Source organism: Lissotriton vulgaris, chromosome 11, assembly GCF_964263255.1.
Source record: "Lissotriton vulgaris chromosome 11, aLisVul1.2, whole genome shotgun sequence".
Taxonomy (NCBI): Eukaryota; Metazoa; Chordata; class Amphibia; order Caudata; family Salamandridae; genus Lissotriton; species Lissotriton vulgaris.
The window spans coordinates 1,100,511,996-1,100,533,867 of NC_141699.1; positions in this window are offsets into that span (position 1 = coordinate 1,100,511,996).

Here is a 21,872-nt window from a genome sequence, read left to right on the forward strand (position 1 = left end):
ATGAAAACCGGGGTTGACGAATGTCCAGGCTGCATGGTCTTTATTCAATTCCCACCTCGTGATTCTTTCTTCCACCACCCTACAGTTTCTATTGCTTTTATCTCATGAATACCAAGGTTGCCTCATCTTCATTCCATCTCATGCCTCTTTATTCCACCAACATACACATTTGCTCCTTTTATCTTTGAATGGAAAGGCTGACAGGTCTTGACTTTCATGCCTCTTTCTCACTCCACCTTACTCTTCCTGCCTCTTTTTCTCACTCTTGCCGGGTCTTTGGCATCCCTGTTTTCTCCCTTGATCACTGTTTTCCTTTCTTTTTCTTCCTCTTTCCATCTCCATTCTTTGCCTTTTTCGCTCTTGCTCTGAATGAAAGTATGATGAGGAAAAAGCACTGGTGCCAAAACAGAGTGCCCGCCACCCCTCCCCCAACAACCAACGCCAATTTACGTGATGCAAAAGTGACGCAGGGCTCTCATAAAATATGCCACTGACTTCCCGTCCTTTGAATGAAGTTCATTGAGGGGTTTGGGGGGTATTATTTCCCCCCAAAAGTTGAAAGTGGGAATCCTAAAGAACACAAGATGGTGGGCCTAGGGCATTTTTGGTAACTTCACTCTTAATATTCTAACCACGGGACTCTCACGTATGCTTTTATCACAATCGATTAATTTAAATAAAAGATCAATAAATCTTCTAGGTATGAAGCAGTGATAATGAAGTGCAAAATGTGGGCACAAGACCATTTTTAAGCCATTCCTGATCCTCCAAGCTTCTATGATTTGCCTCCCAGTGTTTCCAATGAAAAATTTAAGAAATTGACTCATGATATCAAATCCTTCTCTCCAAAATGAATTCCTACTTTTGTTTTATGATGGTTGCTCAGCTAGCAGTCAGAGAACCGATTGGTCAACATTATTAAATCACATGTTCTCAGACCTGCTTTTCATAGTCCTCAGTCTAACATAACTAAGGGTGGACATTTTTATGAAGAAACAGCTCCCCCTGCACCCACAGAGGCTGGCTGGGCAGGCTTTCAGCCACACAGGAAGTACAATATTACACCAATGACCCAGTAACAGCTTGTGGTTGGACCGAGCCATGCAACTTCCCCTCAAATGATGGTCCCTAAGAGTAAATGTCTCGGATATGCAGCAATATCTGAGCACCTTTTATGGTTTTATAGACTAGAACAATCCGCCCATGACACACACCAAACCAATGCCCCATCTCAGTAATCTATTGTCCAACCTGAATGAAAATGTAATCCAATTTCTGCAGACCACAAGAGGGTGAGCGTTGTACATCACACATGCAAATATTCAAAATGTTGTTTTTAAAATTCTGAGCTGTAACCTTCATTGTTTACAGCCTATTCTACTAATACGTCCAGACGTGTTTCGACCTAAAATTAGCAGACTTTTTCAAGGCTTACATTTTGGATCAGAGTCTTCTTATGTTATGGGTATTTATAGAGCGCATGTATACCATAGGGTTCCATGGCGCTAATAACCAGAGAAGAGAAACAAAAACAGTTTGCAGTGAGAAAGATGTCCTAGCTGTACACTTGCCAGAAAAGCCAGGTCTTAAGTGTGACTGAACTGGATATATTTTGGGGTCATAAGTAGATTGAGAGGAAGGGAGATCCAGATTTGGAATCAGTCTTGTCAAGAGATTGATGAGTTAAATAACTCATGCAGATATTTTAATCAGAGAAAAAACTCGGTCCACCAGAAAACCATTTTACCATTCAAAAACATTTTGCAACAGAGGATATTCTGAGAATGAGCATTGGGTAGGAGAGGATCCTTGAAGAAAGACGCGTCTGGAAAGAGGTAAGATGCTCAGTACACACTCCTTTATTTATTCACTGCCAGTCCGCGAGCTACATGTAAGGAGGAGTGTGTACCCCAACATCGGAAATATAAGCCTTGAAAAAGTTGGCTAGTAATAGGACAAAACACGTGTTGGCAAGTATATGAAGGACAGGCTGTAACGAAGGACACATCTTCACTGATGAACTAGATTAAAGGATATTTGTCATTACTTAGATGTCTGATGTGCAAGGGGTCCCCTACACGATAGTGAGGTACTGCTAAAGACAAGACCTTTCTCAGCTCTGAATGTTTCCACCTGTGAAGGTTGGACTTGCTCCTATTTGCACTCAATATTAAGACTGTCTGGAATGTGTGCTTTATTGTGCTTATTACTTCACTAAGCTCTGAGTGAGTGTACCACTGTCTTCAGTTGCTCTATTGGGGTCTATTTGTTAATTCTCACGCACATTCGCGTTTTGTCATCAGTGACTATAAATAAACAGCAGGTGAGGACCAATGTGTTGGAGTTCTGGAACCCCTGCACACTTGAAGGTGACAACACTCCCTCTGCAAGGAAACTGACTGCCCTGCACACTTCATCAGAATACTGATGCTTCCAAGCTAGCCTGTGAAGGATTGAGGGTTAGCGGTATAATCTGTGTGTGCATTATATTGTTTATCGCTACTACAATGCAAAGTGAAAGGTCTATGATCAAGCCAAAACACTGTAAGAAATCTGAACCACAATTTCCACCACAAGCTTGCAACAAAAACCTAACCACCACCCATCACAATTTTTTTCACAGAACAGTGCTTCAGGGCAGCCTTGTACCATAAAGCGTTGGGCGTGAAACAAAGAACTCCTTATTTCACAATGGATACAGAAGAGCATTGACCAACAAATATAACAAAAACCAAGAATGCTACACAACAACGTAGAGAGTATGACATAAACTACAGCACTGCTGTAAAATGAATGAGTTACTGGAGGGAACCATAATTAATTTAAGAAGAAGCAGAAGAGAAGAGGTTGAAGATGCCAGGAGGAGTGAAGGAGAAGGGTCTCGGTGCTGGTGCTCGCAGGGAGGGAGCTCCAGGCTGTATTCCTGGCCCTAGGAATGACGACTCTGTGCAGAATGAATTTTGTGGCTTCATTTGTAACACGTGTCAACTTTGAGGACTTGTAGTTCGACGGAGACGGTTATACAAGGGAGCTTGCGGAATATGAAGAATATATCGACCAACTTTCCTGAGGTGGTGACTGTCTGGCCACTGAGTGGAGCGTAGCCTTGAGTGGAGCTTAGACTTGAGTGGAATAGAGGATTGAGTGGAGCAGTGGAGCTTAGCCTTGAGTGGAGCGTAGCCTTGAGTGGAGCGCAGCCTTGAGTGGAGCGCAGCCTTGAGTGGAGCGCAGCCTTGAGTGGAGCGTAGCCTTGAGTGGAGCATAGCCTTGAGTGGAGCATAGCCTTGAGTGGAGCTTAGACTTGAGTGGAATAGAGGATTGAGTGGAGCTTAACATTGAGTGGAGCTTAACATTGATTGGAGCGTAGCCTTGAGTGAAGCGTAGCCTTAAGTGGAGCAAAGCCTTGAGTGGAGCAAAGCCTTGAGTGGAGTAGAGGATTGGATGGAGCTTAGCCTTGAGTGGAGAAGAGGCTTGAGTGGAGCGTAGCCTTGAGTGGAGCGTAGCCTTGAGTGGAGCGTAGCCTTGAGTGGAGCGTAGCCTTGAGTGGAGCTCAGCCCTGGGTGGAGCATAGGCTTGAGTGGAGCATAACTTGAGTGGAGAATAGGCTTGAGTGGAGCGTAGCCTTGAGTGGAGCAGAGGCTTGAGTGAAGCTGAGGCTTGAGTGAAGCTGAGGCTTGAGTGAAGCTGAGGCTTGAGTGGAGCAGAGCCATGAGTGGAGCAGAGACATGAGTGGAGCAGAGGCTTGAGTGGAGATTCACCTCAAGCAGAGGCTTGAGTGGAGCGTAGCCTTGAGTGGAGCGTAGCCTTGAGTGGAGCGTAGCCTTGAGTGGAGCAGAGGCTTGAGTTGAGCTTAGCCTTGAGTGGAGCGTAGCCTTGAGTGGAGCGTAGCCTTGAGCGGAGCTTAGCCTTGAGCGGAGCTTAGCCTTGAGTGGAGCTTAGCCTTGAGTGGAGCGTAGCCTTGAGTGGTGCACAGGCTTGAGTGAAGTAGAGGATTGAGTGGAGCTCCACCTTGAGTGGAGCTCCGCCTGGAGTGGAGCTCCGCCTTGAGTGGAGCTCCGCCTTGAGTGGAGCTTAGCCTTGAGTGGAGCATAGCCTTGAGTGGAGCATAGGCTTGAGTGGAGCATAGGCTTGAGTGGAGCAGAGGCTTGAGTGGAGCAGAGGCTTGAGTGGAGCAGAGGCTTGAGGGGAGCAGAGGCTTGAGGGGAGCAGAGGCTTGAGGGGAGCAGAGGCTTGAGTTGAGCAGAGCCTTGAGTGGAGTGTAGCCTTGAGTGGAGTGTAGCCTTGAGTGGAGTGTAGCCTTGAGTGGAGCGTAGCCTTGAGTGGAGCTTAGCCTTGAGTGGCGCAGAGGCTTGAGTGGAGCATAGGCTTGAGTGGAGCTTAGCCTTGAGTGGCGCAGAGGCTTGAGTGGAGCTTAGCCTTGAGTGGTGCTTAGTCTTGAGTGGCGCAGAGGCTTGAGTGGAGCTTAGCCTTGAGTGGAGCTTAGTCTTGAGTGGCGCAGAGGCTTGAGTGGAGCATAGGCTTGAGTGGAGCTTAGCCTTGAGTGGCGCAGAGGCTTGAGTGGAGCTTAGCCTTGAGTGGAGCTTAGCCTTGAGTGGAGCAGAGGCTTGACTGCAGCATAGGCTTGAGTTGAGCTTAGCCTAGCCTTGAGTGGAGCCTAGCCTTGAGTGGAGCCTAGCCTTGAGTGGAGCTTAGCCTTGAGTGGAGCTTAGCCTTGAGTGGAGCTTAGTCTTGAGTGGAGCATAGGCTTGAGTGGAGCATAGGCTTGAGTGGCGCAGAGGCTTGAGTGGAGCTTAGCCTTGAGTTGAGCTTAGTCTTGAGTGGAGCGTAGCCTTGAGTGGAGCAGAGGCTAGAGTGGAGCAGAGGCTAGAGTGGAGCAGAGTATTGAGTGGAGCTTAGCCTTGAGTGGTGCACAGGCTTGAGTGAAGTAGAGGATTGAGTGGAGCAGAGGCATGAGTGGAGCAGAGGCTTGAGTGGAGCTTAGCCTTGAGTGGTGCACAGGCTTGAGAGAAGTAGAGGACGGAGTGGAGCTTTGCCTTGAGTGGAGCGTAGCCTTGAGTGGAGCGTAGCCTTGAGTGGAGCGTAGCCTTGAGTGGAGCGTAGCCTTGAGTGGAGCGTAGCCTTGAGTGGAGCTTAGCCTTGAGTGGAGCTTAGCCTTGAGTGGCGCAGAGGCTTGAGTGGCGCAGAGGCTTGAGTGGAGCATAGGCTTGAGTGGAGCTTAGCCTTGAGTGGCGCAGAGGCTTGAGTGGAGCTTAGCCTTGAGTGGAGCTTAGTCTTGAGTGCCGCAGAGGCTTGAGTGGAGCTTAGCCTTGAGTGGAGCTTAGTCTTGAGTGGCGCAGAGGCTTGAGTGGAGCATAGGCTTGAGTGGAGCTTAGCCTTGAGTGGTGCAGAGGCTTGAGTGAAGCTTAGCCTTGAGTGGAGCTTAGTCTTGAGTGGCGCAGATGCTTGAGTGGAGCGTAGCCTTGAGTGGAGCGTAGCCTTGAGTGGAGCGTAGCCTTGAGTGGAGCGTAGCCTTGAGTGGAGCTTAGCCTAGCCTTGAGTGGAGCTTAGCCTTGAGTGGAGCGTAGCCTTGAGTGGAGCGTAGCCTTGAGTGGAGCGTAGCCTTGAGTGGAGCTTAGCCTTGAGTGGCACAAAGGCTTGAAACATCTGCTAGGGTTGCATTCCAAAGGGAGAGAGGTAGGTTCTTCTCTTGCGTAAGATCTGCTTGTGTTAACCCGGATAGAGTTCAATCTTTACGAGGGATTCATGGGTCCAGCACGCTGAGGCTCATGTATTTTATTTTAGTCCCCTCTTTGTGAATGGTGGGTTTGACCTCTTGAAACCCCCTTCTCAGCATCAAGATATGAATCCACAGTGCTGAGTAGGAGGAGTCAGGAGATCCATTTAAGACCCCCACAAACACACACATCAACAGAGAGCTGATAATGGATTAAGTCCATCTCAACCATGGTACCCAATGGGGGAGGTTCATCACTCGGCTTGGGTTGGGCACTTCATTAGGTTTACATCCATGCATTAATCAGAAACATTGTGTGTCTCGAGTGATGACTCTCCTTTTCTGGAGAAACCTCTTCATGGAGGCCTTCTACAGAAGATATCAAAGACATTAGTGCAAGTGTGTTTATCACTTGGAAAGCTGCACCGGGTGAGCAGCACAGGTTAGATCCTTTTGACTGCTCACTGGACCTCTCCAGACCAGGAGGATGCAAGAAGCTACAGAGAAGCCCGGGTGCTGAGTTGGTTTTCAAGAGTTGACTCGACAGCAAGAGCGTCTCTCCGTAGTTTATGTTCCAATGAGCTGACAATGTGAAGACAGCAAATCAAAGCACCAAGATGTGGGGAAGGAGGAATAACTTCAAGGTGATCTCTGCGTCACCGCTGCTGGCCGATAACAAGGGAACGCAAACCACCCTGAGGGAGGGAGGGAGTGAGGAGGCTCAGAGGTGAGCATCACCAAAAACCATCTACTGTAGAACAGATATTGGCTAACACCCTTAGCAAGTGGAGTGCACGGACACCCGCAAGAATCCAGAAGTCCGCATCAACTTGAAACACTTACTTCGTCTTGTGACTAGCGGATAGCGATACGGCTGGTAGAAGTTTATTGTATGCTGCTTGAACCACCTGAGTTCCTCCACAGTTACTGGTGCATTTAATGCACCTGCTTCTCTTCTTTAAATAAAGTTAGGGATACACCATCTAAGAAATGGCTTCTATCTAAAGGCGAAGAACTGTGATCCCAACGGTTGTTGGAAGCATCCCCTGGCGCTCCGCTCATATGTGGTTAGAAAACTCCATTTCAGTTATCGTAAGAAAATCATTCGTACTAATTTTCGTGAGAAAAATCTTATTTTATGTTCATCAGTTCAAAATTTCTTTTCAAAACAGTTCATTAATGTAATTCGTTGTTTTCAAATGCAAAAAAAAAACACTTGTTCAGTCCAATGCATTTCCGGCTGAAACGCCCTTCATCTGGGACATAAAACTAGAAGCAAGACAAAGAAAAATGCTATTCAAACGACTGTGCATTGTCCAAGACAAGTATATACATATAACAGTTAGGTAAAACAAAGTTATAGTTCGCACTTTAACAACATTGATCACAATTTGCCCAAAAAATGTCGCCGAATATAGTCTAAAGAGACTGGCTGTGCAACTCTCCACCGCTTTAGTTCTATCTAAAGGCTGCATCTGGGGAGGATTTGAGGAAGAGAGAATTTGATGGAAAAATCACAAACTGATCTTTCACAGACTTTTGTCTCACCACCATATGACTCTCAGGGGTATGAGCACTGGCCTCTGCAGTGTCTGTGGCTTATACTTCAGAGAACATGCTACCAATTGAGTTAGCTCCATTGTGCGCATTAACATATGCACCTTAACACTGTTTATCCTGTTTGGCCCACGTGCCCGTCACTTCTTTCTGTGTGCCTAGGATCGCAGGCGGGTGCTCAACACTGCCTATGAGCTGGGACTTCTGGGTTTAGCCTTCAGAGACTTAATTTATTACAAATCTATTTCTTTTTTGAACCTCTGCAAACATCATGACTATGGCGTCCATCATAGGGCCAAACCAACCTCTTCAGGGTTATGCAAGAGGTTTCCTATGACCGGCAGCATTCCTTGCAAATTGGAAAACTGGAAAATGTGGCCGATATTTAGGGGGTGATGGATCGTAATCGCAAGGAGCAGAAGGTTCTGATTAGCACCACTACTATATAATATGGTATAGCTGGGGACCGACTTCATCACAAGCACCGTGAAGTACCAGAGCTCAATCCACTGGAGTAGGAGTCTCCAACCTTTTCTGTAATGAGAGCTACTTACGTTCAGTGAACATTATTGAGAAGTACTCCTGATATTAATGACCAGACGGGGCTACATTAGTGGATGCCATATGAAAGAATACTAGCGTGGCCACCTCAGTTCAGCGGGCACGGTGCCAGGGGTAATGTCAAAAATGTCAACGTGGAATGCCTCAGATGATAGCAATAGTAGTACGTCTTCCCAGTGACACATAGTTTATCAATTATTAGCTGTAAATATATTTTGGAAATTCTACATTTTTCTTCAAACATCAGCTTACGAGTTATAAAAATACAAATATCTATGTGTCAAATATACACTTTTAAACTGCTAGATACTTATGGTAATGTAACCAAGCAAAAGCTTCTAATTTAGTCGGCTGGGCTGCACACACAAGAGCTACTCATGGGTGGCTACCAGTAGCATACGAGTTACTCGTTGGAGAACCCTGCACCGGAAAGATTTGTGCGCAGGGAAAAAGGGTGATCATTGGTTTAAGGGTGCTTAAATAATGTCTGATTTATCAGTTTGGGGTCTCAGAACCATGCTGAAGTTTCCAACCAAAAGAAGAATGTTTTAAAACATACTGCATACTTAGTAAACATTCCAAATAGAAGAATTTTCCAAATCTCCCTATGTATTGCAAGCGGTCATTACTCAGTCATATAGTCACCCGCTGACCATACACACGTCACTCCTCCCTCCGTATCCTGGGTTGGGCGAGTGCTTACAAGGAAGAGGTCTGTTGTTCAACTATGACCTGTCTTTTTATTGAATAAAAATGGAGGGCTAGGAGGCTACCCCAGCCCTGCATCCTGAGTTTAATGGGTTCTGCCCCTTCTAGGAGGGGTCTACTGCAGGCAGCAAATGTTAATCCTTAGTCACTGAAGTCTCTTGCGCCCTGGCTTAGGGAACATAGATTAAACAATAACAATGGTTCTGTTGGGATTGGAACAATTTCTTAGTTTGTCAATTAATTGGAATAGAGCATAGAAACACACTAGATCTGCAGTATGCAAAAACACACAGCCACAATTTTGGTTAGGAAGATATCTCACGTAGTAGATATCAGGAAATGTATTAATCAAGTCAACAAGCAGTTGTCCATGACATAGAATGACAAACAAAAACATGTACTGATTACAAAGTTAAGTGACTATAGTGACAAACATTCAATACAATTACACAAAAACTTTAACTAATCAACGCCCGTGCTGAGACGTACTCGGACGTCCACCAACGAGAATAGCAAGTGATCGCTACCTACGGCACTCTGCACCTACCTTCTCCACCGGCTGGTGAAGAAGGCCTACCTTCTAAAGTAGAAGATCATCCTGATACATCAAGATAGGTTGTCGGCTGACACCTATGCCACAAGAGTTATTGAAGAATCCTCTCTAGCTCCATATCGTTTCAGGCTATCCTCATTATCCATTGTCCTGATTAAGACCCGCCCCAGATGCCAATAATACTGCACTACCTCTTAGGGTCAAAACGTTGACGTTGCTAATGTCAATGCGTCCATATGAAGTCTCAACAAAAAGAAAAAAACTCTAAGATTGTTGTGACTATCTATTTCAGAAGTGGACACACAAGTGTTTATGTTTCTGTGTAATTGTATTGAATTTTTGTCACTATTTTATTCTTGTAAAGCAAGGTCATCACCTTTCACCACCAGTCACTTAACTTTGTAATCAGTACATGTTTTTGTATGTCATTCTATGTCATAGACAGCTGCTTGTTGACTTGATTAATACCTTTCCTGATATCTACTACGTGAGATATCTTCCTAACCAAAATTGTGTTTGTGTGTCATTGCATACTGCAGATTAAGTGTGTTTCTATGCTCTATTCCAATTAATTGACAATCTAAGAAATTGTTCCAATCCCAACAGAACCATTGTTATTGTATAACCTCTTAGCAGCTATAGAACGTCCAGCTCCAGTGCTGAATGTTCCATTGCGCAGGTGAGGTTTGAACGTCCAACGGCCGAACTCCTGAGGTAGTGGTGCCGTTGGAATAGGCGCAGCACCTAAGAGGTTAAACTTTAGGACCCAGGTTCTGAGGGTTACTGGGCTACCCCATTATAACTAATGGTTAGGCTACAAAGATGGCAGCAACATTATGGGAGTCCAGCCTGCAGATAGCAAAAGATTGTGCTTCTAGGCGCTGCTAAGGACAGGCAGTGTGCATAGCTGAGATGCAGGCTTTGGTTTGGAGTCCGCAACATTGAGTGCAGCCGGAGGAGCAACTGAAAATGTATGGGTTCCCAACAGAGTTCACCCACTTAGAAGAAAGATATACCAAAACACCCCGACCACCTATTGAGTGATGATGACAATCGCTGGAAATTTAGTTTTTTTATTCTACTTATGCAGAAGCCATTTCCATCAAAATTCTCCAATGTTCCCTGCTGTCAACCATAGAGGAATTCGTTTTAACTGAAAGTGCCTCTTCAGTCTCTGATGATTTTATACACTCAATAATGCATTATACATGCACTCGGTCACTCGTCTTTACACTCAAGTATCTATATAATCACCCACTCGCTCATTTTTAGATTTACCTGATCACCCATTCATAATAAAACACAAGCTCTCAATAAGCATAAACAAGGCAAATTAAAAGAAGAAGCAAGAAAACAGGTTGCTCATAAATGTGACAGATATTTGCAATAAAAGGAAAATACAAATTAAACTTTGAAGAAGGCAGCCATTTTGAAATGGGATGATGCATAGAGTACACCTCACCTGCACTGCATCGGCAACTACTGTCATGTTGACCCTAAACATGGTGTGTAGTTTGGCCTGGTGCCATTCCAAAACTGCTGGCAAGTTTAGAAGCAAGAAATGCACTGGATGTAGCATGTTGCAAATCAGTCAATCAAACAGGGCTTTTAGCCCCTCCCCTGCTGGTGACGGAACCACTCCGTCATCAGTCACGGTCGCGCTGTGCTGATGAGGTAGCTGTTCCGTCACGGCCCGCTCAGAATGCCTGCACAGCGCGGATTCTGCGCCTGCGCTGAACGTTCTATTGAGTGGGCGGGGCCGTGACGGAACCGCTCCGTCATGAGCACAGCGCAACCGCGGCTTGTGACGGAGCGGTTCCGTCACCAGCATGCGCCCGCCGCTCTTCCGCCCCGCCCCCTTAGCACTGCAGCGGAATAGCCGCCGCAGTGAAGGGGTTAAAGTGTGGCTAATCCCCGGCGAGGGTATCCAGGCAATGAGAACGCTGCTATTTTGGGAGTGATCATTTGAACATCCAGGTTTTGAGTCCTTTCCTGAATTCAAACAGGGAGGAGCAGATCCAGAGGTGGAGGGGGAGGACGCTCCAAGATTTGGCGGGCGAAGAAGCGACCTCCACTGTTGCTTTGGCGGATGCAGCGTGTGTGCGCGAGGGAGAGGTGGTGGAGAGTAGGTGTCTGGAGTGTTGGTGGAAGTTCAGGAAGTGGTTGATGTATGCTGGTCCTTGGATGGGAAGGTCCTTGCAGGTGTGGATCAGCGTCTTGAACTGACCTCTCTTCTGAGTCGAGAGCCAGTGGAGCTTCTTGAGGTGGAGGAGATGTGGGTCCGTTTGGGGCGGTCGAGGATGATTGGCCACGGAGTTCCGTATGGTCTAAAGTCTATTCAGGAGGTGGGTGGGGATTCCTTTGTAGGATTGATGTTTAGTCCAGGGGTCCTGGCGATGTTAGCCGAAGGGGTCATGTAGATGTTAAATAGAGTAGGACTGAGGGACGCCGCAGGCAGTGGTGGCTGGTAACATTTAAAAGTGATGAAGCGTAATCCTCGACTCGAATTCTAGTGACTGAGTCGGACATCTTCTCGGAGGGTTTGGGTGGTTCGCATACGCTCACTTGCACTGAGTCTTACTCTCTCTCACTCATTCACTTACTCTTATTCACACGTGCACTCACTTTTACTTACTCTGACTCACCCAGTTTCACGCGGTCTCACTAATTCACACAATCTCACTCATTTTCACTCCGAACGCTCATTCTCACTCAGTCCCACTCATTCCAATTCACTCAGTTTCAATCTGACTCACCTAGTCTTAGTCAGTCCCTTTCAGTCTCCCTCCAAATTATTCGGTCTCACTGATTGTCTTTTTCACACATTCCAGTTCAGTCTCACTCAGCTTCACTCATTCTTAGTTAGCCTCATTCAGTCGCACTCGGATGTATGATGTAACAACGCGTGTTATTACAACACATTGATGCTACACAGCAGTCGTTACAACGACTGCATGTTACCACGCTATGCCTTTACAATGCAAGTCTTTACATCGACTTGCGCTAGGTGGCGTGCTAACATTAAAAAAGTGTAATTTACTATTCCAACTCCAGTCCACTTATCAGTAGAGAAGGTGTTGGGATAGTAAACTATACCATTTTTAATGTTAGCACGCCATCTAGCGCAAGTCGATGTAAAGACTTGTGTTGTAATGGCATAGAGTTGTTACATGTGGTCGTTGTAACGACCGCGATGTAACAGTATTGCGGTGTACTGACCGCGTTGTTAAGGATGTTTCCCCTCAGTTTCATACACAGTAACACATAGTTACACTCTTTGTCATTCCCCATACTCACACTTAGACACACAGAATCTCTCTCTCTCTCTCGCTCTCTCTCGCTCTCTCTCTCTCTCGCTCTATCTCTCCTGAGCACAGTACCGGAGGGGACCCCCTGAAGCTCCACCCACCCCCTGTACCGCGGGGGCCAAACTTACACCACTGGCTGGGGCTTCAGTGGCCCCAGGACAATCTCTAATGTTCAGCGTTGGAACGCAGGATGATGGGGCCCCTCTCTAGTTCGTGATAGGAGGGCCCGAGTGTGCCATACATCACAGATATGAATTGGCCACGTGCTTAATTAGGGCCCCCTACAGAGGCGGGACCCCTGGGGCGCAGGGTCTACAGGGGCATTGGCAGTGCTTGAAATGGGAAAATCGAAGTGCTTGTTTCTGAGAAGTGCTGGTACTCTCCAATTAAAAGTATTAAATCTCTCTTGAGAAGTGCCAGAACTCTCCCTCTCAAAATAAAAAAGTGCTGGTACTCAGTACCGGCCCATTTAAAGCACTGGGCATTGTTCTTTACGACCCTGCTGATGGCTGGTACAAGCGCATTAAATTCAAAAGAACACCTCCTGTTGTAATCTCCGCGCCCCCCCCCCCCTTGCTAACACTTTAATATCGCTCCACGAAGTTTTTCTCACGCACAAAGCCCTGCACCTAACCACTGCCCCTCCCCCTTTGCACAAATCCGGCCCTGTCCAGAACCAGAAGCTAGGAAGCGAATATACACTACATCGCACAGCTCCTTGACGCCCTGCCCAGTGCCTCGCAGCGCAGTGAGACAGGTGAGTCTGGAGCATTTCTACTCATCCCGGAAGCACCCAGAGCCTCTCATGTATAGGCTGACCCACTTCTTCCCTGCCTGTGCGGCTTCCTCCCCCCGCCGTGGGGCTGACAGCCAGGCCCGCAGCAAGGATGCCCGGGGCGTCCCCGAGGCGACAGGCGCTGTCATGGTAACGAGGCGCTATCTGCCTTAAAATACATGGATATGATCGGGTTATTCTCGCTCCAGAGGAGGGTGGGGGCAGCCCCCACCCGAGCCTCCTCTGAATGTGATAGACCCAGAGACTGCGCTCCTGGGGCAGTGTCGGACCCCCAGGCTCTGTGGAGGTGGGCGAGCCAACAACACATTAACAGAGAGCCGAGCCAGAGCCGACCCGAGCCACAGGCTTGGCTCTGAGAGCCCGTGCGCGAGCCGAGCCCTGACACTAGCTGGCGTCTAAATCATGCAGCAAATATCATGCGAAAATGTTATAGTCTCTTTAAAATTTAAAAAACAAACATTGGTAAGACCAATAGGTCTCGCCTACACAAGAGCTACTGCCTTTGCAATTCTCCTTTAGCAATGTTGTACAGCAGCATAACTAAATGTTAGGAAAAAAGCGCTATGACGCAGCCAGCGCTGGCCCCATCATGCACCATGGACAGAGAGGGTTTAAGGTGGACCAGCCAACACATTTACAGCGAGAACGGTGCCTTAGCAGAGCAAAGCACTGAAAATATTTGCTATGTAATTCATACAACAAACCACGTAAAATATGATAGTTTCTTCAAAATTAAATAAGCATTTCTTGAAGATGTGGAAGCTTTGACATTATGTCACATTACAGCACTGCACTGAAGTAATTATTAAAAGATTTTAAATCCTTTCCCCTTTGTGAATTTTGTAAACGTATTTTTTAAGAGTAGGCAGTGGTCCCACGGACCACTGCCTGCTGTTAAAAAATTACAAGAAAACTTATTTACATTTTTTTTAAAGCATCCTGTTTTCCTTTAAGTAAAACAGGTTGCTTTAAAAAAAAAAAAAAGAGATTGCTTTATTTAAAAGCAATCACAGATATGGTGGTATGCTGACCTCAGCAGGTCACCATTCCTGTGATTTTTGCGAATCCTAGGGGGTCGCAAATTGTGATCTACCTCATTAATATTAATCAGGTAGGTCCGTTTGCGACCCACTATGAATCGGTATACGAAACTCATGGAGTTTCATACATTGGAATTTGCGATTACCTAATTGCGATTCTCAGAAAATCGCAATTAGTTATTTGCAATTTCCAATTTCGATACATGTGGCCCTTAGACTGCTATGAAGCAGTTCAAAAGCGGTAAGCATGCATCAGCTGAGCGTGTAGTGGCCGGGAGGCTCTAAGCCGAGCATGCACTGCCGGAAGCTGATAAACAAACAAGATGGCCGCGCCCATGGAATGCCACAGCTGGAAGGCTCACCGCCCTGCGATACACTAATTCACTGCAGATGACATAGCCAATTGCGTGTGATGGATGTGCTCCCGGCGTGAAGAGTGCGGCGCCCCCCAGTAGGACAGCAAGGAAGGCGAATGCCAGAAGTGTCCTTTCAAGGAAAAGTGAAAGAATAGGAAATTGGAATCCGACAACAGGAATGCAGCCAAACTTGACTCCTCCTTTCCAAGGTAAATGATGATTGGCAGGGCTGGACTGGCCGTAGTGGTCATCGTACGTTTCTCCAGAAGACTGGAAAGGTGGGCGCTGATTTTGCAGCAGTGGGATCGGTTTTGCAGCGGTGTTGCAATATCAGTCCTCAGTAACAAAAGCAGCAGTGCTCACACTAGCACCCCCTCCCAGCCCAAGGGAATGTGATTCCCAAAAAATTGCCAGGACTGTTTTGGGTTCCCAGTCCGGCCCTGACAGTTGTGGACCCTGGGCTTGTCTCGCCCCCCAAAGTGAAGGAATATGATGGAGCGGCTGGTGAATGAGATATAAATTTAATCGAACAAAGGGTCCCCAACAGTGGGAGGGGAACTGCACTCTACAAGACGACTAAGCAACTGGCAACGATAAGTACAGAATATTTGAAACCATGACCTTCTGGAATTCAGTCAACGCGATATACACCCAACCCAGCAAAGGCAACATAACGTACAAATCATGACATGGACGCCCATCTGATAAATGCCATGGAAGATTCTAAAGAAATGACTTGCGGGTCTGAAATTTCTGCCGTATGTTAACCAGTGGGAGGTCAGTTGACTATAACCCCCAATTAGACTCACGGCTACAGAGCCTTTCCCGTACCCTTCTTTTACCCCTTTCTTTCCTGTCTCTTTCTTTCTATCACCCGTCCCTGTTTTTCCTGCAAGCCATGTAGAGGGGTTCAGCTAAGCATATCTCCCATGTACCTGTAATCACTGTAATACATGCGAAGTTTGGCTAACCCTGCGACAGTAATGCTAATGTATCTGTTCATTAAAAGTCAATAAAATACTTTGAAATCTAAGAAATGCTGGTGTCACCTGGCCAGGTGGCCAGGTTGTGGACAAGCTAAGAAGGTAAATAAATGATGTCTTCAAGGGTTTCATCGGATATGTTGCCCTCTCAAAAGGCGATGAGCCCTCTAGATAAGATGTTTGATCTCCCCCCTCCTCCATGTCTACCTTTTAAATGTCAAAGATAGAACCAGCTATCGCTGCCGAGCAGCAGCCGCGGCTGAACTTTCAGGCAGGAGGGATGTGAGCACCGACAAGAAAGGGAGATCTGACCGGGTGATGCCCTTCACAGCTCCGGGCTCCACAGACTGGCAGGACAAGGAGAGGCTTCAAAGGCAGAGCTGGAGAGACACTCTATGTACTCTATGGTCTGCAGACTGAGCCAGCCCTGCCCAGCCAGGTACAGGGTTCGCCCCTGGAGAAACTCTGCAAACATATGGATACAGACAAGGTCTTTTAATGCCTTATTTCAGAAAATAATTTGTTGCAAATGGGTATGATTTCTGGGAACTGTTTGCAGTCCGACATGGCCTCCTGTCGCTGTCGAATCAGCACCTTCCCTTACTTCCTCCTTCCGTTTTGTGACCGCCGCCCAAGCTGGTCATTTGTAAATACCATGGGGCAGATTTATGTCAGACTTGCGCCACGTTTACGCCGCCGTTGCGTGACGCAGCGGCGCGGAAACGTGGTGCATCCCTGCGACCTATTTACAACGTGACGCATCTAGGCAGATGCGTCACGTTGTAAAGCCCTGCGCCACATGGAACCTGCGTCAGGTTTCATGTGGGCGTTCTGTCGCAGGGTGGGCGTTCCCTCGTAGGAAAGCCCCGTAAAACTGACGCAGTGAAATCTACAAGATTTCACTGAGTCTCTTTTACGACGCTGCTGCGTCAAATCCTTACGCCTGCTTGAAGCAGGCGTAAGGAGTGACGCACCACGTTATGTATGAGTGGCCTCTGTACATTGCAAGAGTTGCATCGCACTACTGACGCTACTCCAGCAATGTGCCGCCCGTACACCACAAGATGCGTCACGCATCTGCCCTTCCTTGCACCATGGTGCGCCGCATTGTAAATGTGGCGCATCTGTGGTGCCGCAAGGAGGGAATTGCGTGACGCATCAGTTCTGGCGCATCCCTGCTGATTTGCAAAGATGCGCCAGAACTCATAAATCTGCCCCCTTATGTGGAGGATCAGGTGTCGCAGGCTGGTGGATGTCGGCAGGGCCGGACTGGCCATAGCGGGCATCAGGCATTTCCCTGGGAGGCTGAAAGGATGAGGGCCAGTTTTGCAGCGGTGGGGGACAGTTTTGTTACTGGGGGCCGGTTTGGCAGCAGCGCTGCAATATCAGCCCCCAATAACAACGCTAGCAGTGCTTCACACTTGCACCCTCCCTCCCCGGGGGTGCTGTTCTGACAAAATTGCCAGGGTCGCCTTGGGGTCCCAGTCAGGCCCTGGAGGCCGGACCATGGCGAACTGTGGGATGCTTTCTTGCAGCGGGTGAAGCTAAAGGATCTGAAGTGTGATGCATGGGGTTTCAGACCAGGAGTTAGAAGGCAGAGAGAGGGTGAGAGATTCTTCTGCCCCTCCTCAAAGCGAGGATAAAATGGCGGCCGTGGAGGGGGTGCCGAGACCTGCATGTTCTCAACACTGACACTGAGCACCTATGGAGTTTGCGAATCTTGGAGAAGCTGCCACCATATTTGTTCACTTCCATGGTCATAGCCCATTCACGTACAAAGCGCACAGTGAGACTGGGGCACAGGGCAGAATAGAGAAGAAGGAATTGGCAAAGGATTGGCAAAGCCAACAGATCTTGACATTTTTGACCTATTGACTTTGCCAATGTTTTTTGAAGATACTGGGGAGGATAGAGCAACACACAGTCCGTAGGGAAATGGGCGCGGAGTATTTGAGTGGTGTAGGGATGAGAATGACCGCTCATGGCATGCCACGGATTGCCACAAGTGCACAACTGCACCCATCTGGTATCCTGCTTTGGATTTATGGCCCTGGCATCAGGCTAATCTAGAGTGTGCAGAGGCCAAGAGCTGTCTCTTGACAGGAGTAGGTCCTGGACTTTTCCTGTGGACTGCAGGGGTGCACCAAGTGCGCTCTCATTGACACTGGACTACTGCCCCTGTCGTGGGTTCAACACATGGAGTGGTGGTGGCAGTGTATTGTGTTTTGTGAGTCCGTAGTTGTGACAAGACCTTTTTATCTGTGTTACTGGACTGGAGGCCTACTAGCCTAGTCACGTAAGGTTCCACTTCAAAAGGCATGCATCCTGAGCACATGTTGGACGCGTCCGAATGTGTAGCTTGTGTGGTACAGGCATGGTGTGTGAGTGATATATACACAAATGGGGGTGTCCCTAGTTGGGATTCCTACAGATTCCTACAGCGCAGATGCATCACTTTGTAAACCCCTGCGCTGCATTATATCTGCATCAGGTATAATGTATGCAGGGGGGCGTTCCCACGCAAAAAGACACTTATAAGTGGCACAGGGAAATCTATAAGATTTCAATGCGCCACTTCTAGGACGCCACTGCGTTAAAATCTTACGCCTGCCTCACAACTGGCGTAAGACGGATGCAGTGTCTTTCACATGGGGCTTGTCCCATTTGTACGGACACATTGCTGGAAGAGCCTCACTTTTGTGTCACACTTCAGCAATGCGTCATTACTGCGGCTACAGATACGTCAGTAATACTGATATATCTGTAACTCCTTGCGACATGCTTTACATTACATACAGCGCATCGATCGTGTCGCAAGGAGGGCGCAGTGAAAACTGTTGCAGCGCTGTTTTCACGTAGCGATGCAACAATGTTCATAAATAGGGCACACAGTTCCTAGTGCATACACACTCTGACAGGAACAGTCAATTGTTGCACTGCCACGGTACATGTAAACTTAATAACCAAAGGCCAGTATGTGTGTCTTTAAGAGACAAATACAGTAGTTTTTTAATTAGGTCTCCCTGTTTTCCGTTTTTACTTATTTTTACAGATAAATACAGACGGAAAACATTTATTTTCCTGTCTATATTTATTTTTAAATGTGGATATAACCGGAAATGTGGCTGTTTTTTGAGTGAGTCTAAATACAGTCTGCCATGACTGCCAGGCCAATAGCTGTGTGGGTTGATAGGAAAGGGGGTTAAAAACGAAAGGGATTTTAGTAAAGAGGTTTTAACAGCAGTAGCTATGCACAAGGTTGATACTGAAATTTGCATATTTTCATATAAGTGCATTGATTTATCTTCTGCAGGTGTTTGCAGCATTGAAACCTGGTAGACATTCAAGCATGAGTACATATTTATCGGTTAAATAATTGTGAAAATATACTAATTTCATCCTTCTTTTTTTCACAAATACAAAATACAGATAAAATTAGTAAAAAATAAATATGGATAAATACAGACGGAGATGTCAAAAAACATAAATATCATAAAACTGGGAGCCCTATTTATGATAAACAGTCTCCGTTAAACCAATGATATAGTCTTTTTAAGTTCGAAATATTTTATTGAGATTTATATAAAGACAATAAAACAAAGACAATACAAAAAATATTACAATAGGGCAAAACGACCTGAATATATGACAATAAATTATCAAAGGTATATCTAAGTTACAATAGGTAAATAGAATTTACATAGTCATAAGAAAAGAAAAAGGGGGAAGGAAGGAAAGGAATAAGTATACAATCAAAGCATTAATTATTGATGGAGCTACTATAATAAAAAATAACATCAATTGAGATATATAATCAAGTCCAAACATCAAATTATCTATACGTTACTTAATAGATAAATATATATATCAACAGGTAACCAAAACGATTGAAAAGATATTGAATTATGAAGAATTCCCTTCATAGACAATTGAGCACCTCTTCTATTAAATAAAACCCATGACCACCATGCCTGAACAGATAATGAAGAACTATCTTTCCAACGATAAGTAATAGATTTCAATCCTGTAGAAATCAGGAAATTAAAAAGTTTATTTTCTAAAACATTTAGATTATTTGATAAATATTAGATTTGCAAATTAACATTTGATACGAAACATCACCTTGAATTTTTAAAATCTTTTTTATAATATCCCAAACCTCGGACCAAAACTTAAAACCTAAAGGACAATCCAATAACATATTTTGTAACGTGCGAGGATGTAACTTACAATGCCAACATTCTGCAGAAGGAAGAAGTTTAGCATGGAATAAACGTAATGGGGTCCATAATCGATTAAGTAAAACATAAGAATTAGTTTGGTACAGTGAAACAGGTAGCCAACCAGAAATGCCACTAAGCCATATATAGATGAAGAAAGTGACAGCTCATTATTCCTAAAAGTTGAAATCACTTCAATATTGCTACCAAGAGTATCTGATAACTTTTTATACAGTATAGAAACACCATGAGAAGCTGAAGAAACCCTTTGAATGTATATTGATAAATCAGCTGCAACATTAGAGGGAATATTATCTGATAAGTAATCTAAAATTGAATTGCACAAACATTGGTATTTAATGATATTAGATGGAGATAAACCAAATCTGGATTGCAAAGTTTCAAACGAGATGAACGTATTATTAGTATACACATCTTTAAGATAAAAATACCAGCTTTAATCCATGATGACCAAAAATTTACATTTCTATTCAATTTAATAACAGTACTATACCAAAGCGAAATATCTTCAGTGGTATTCATGGGGGAGAGAAACATTAAGTCTAAATCATTAAACATCATTTTGGTAGATTTAATAATAACTGATTTACGAAAAAATTATGCAGAATTAGACATTGTTATCAGAGAAGAAAGTGGGTGAGGGTTTACTAATGTTTTCTCAATAGATAACCAGGTGGGTTATTTAAAAAAGAATGATTAAACCATAGTGAACTTTGTTTTAATATAAAGACTTTATGATATAGAAAAAAGTCAGGGATACTAAACCCAGCATTACGTTTGGGAATTTTTAATATTTTGTAACTAATACAAGGAGATTTGTTGTTCCATAAAAAGTTAGATAACTATTTATCAACATCCTTGTAGAACTTTAATGGGAATTGAATCGGAAGCATTGGAAGGGTATACACATTTTTAGGTGCTATAGTCATTTTGATAGAATACAATCTACCCCACCATGAAAGATGTAGTGATGACCATTTAGACATTTTCTCTTTAATATAATTTAATATAAAATCACAATTTAAAGTTGATGTTGATTTTATGGACAAAGAAAATAAAATCCCAAGATATTTTAATTTACTTTTTTGCCAAATTATACCATTCATGGGAAGCATATCGGGAGTATAATATATATTTACAGGGAAACATTCTGTTTTGTTAGTATTTAAAGTGTAACCAGAAACTGTAGAATAATTTGCTATAATATTAATTAAAGATGGGAAAGATGACATAGGGTCATCAATAAATAAAAGCACATCATCCGCATATGCAAGGGATTTAACAAGAACCTCTTTAATAGTGATTCCCATAATATCATCACATTTTCTAATTGCAGCAAGGAAAGGTTTGATGCCAATTAAAAACAAAAGTGAAGAAAGGGGACAACCTTGTCTCGTACCTCTAAAAAGAGGAAATAGATGTGAAATTTGTCCATTAATATATAAACCAGCAGTAGGGGCAAAATATAGAGCTGAAATCATACGTATAAAAGACTTTCCAAAAGTAAAAGATGACAACGTATGAAATAAAAATTGCCAATGAATCCTATCAATAGCTTTTTCAGCATCTAAGGCTAAACTACCTGAGGGAAGCGTTAAAGTAGAACTTTGTTCAATAATATGTAGCAAAGTTCTGGTATTATTTGCAGAGAATCTATTTTTCATAAAACCAGATTGATCAGGGTGTATAATTGAATCTAAAATAGGGCCTAATCTAGTAGCAAGTATTTTTGCATTTAATTTACAATCTTGATTTATCAAAGGTATGGAACGATGGTTAGATACAAGAGTGGGGTCTTTATCTGGCTTTGGAATTACAATAATTAAAGCTTCCATAAATGAACCAGAGGTAGATCCTGTAGATCCAAAACATTCAAAAAGTTGAAATAAAAAAGGTAAAAGGTGTGACTGAAATTCTTTATAAAATTCTGCAGGTATCCCATCCGGACCAGGAGATTCATTTTTTTAAGGGATTTTATGGCTGATAAAATTTCATCTTTAGCGATGGGAGTATCAAGTCCATTTTTATCAGATTGTGAAATCTTGGGTAAACCACA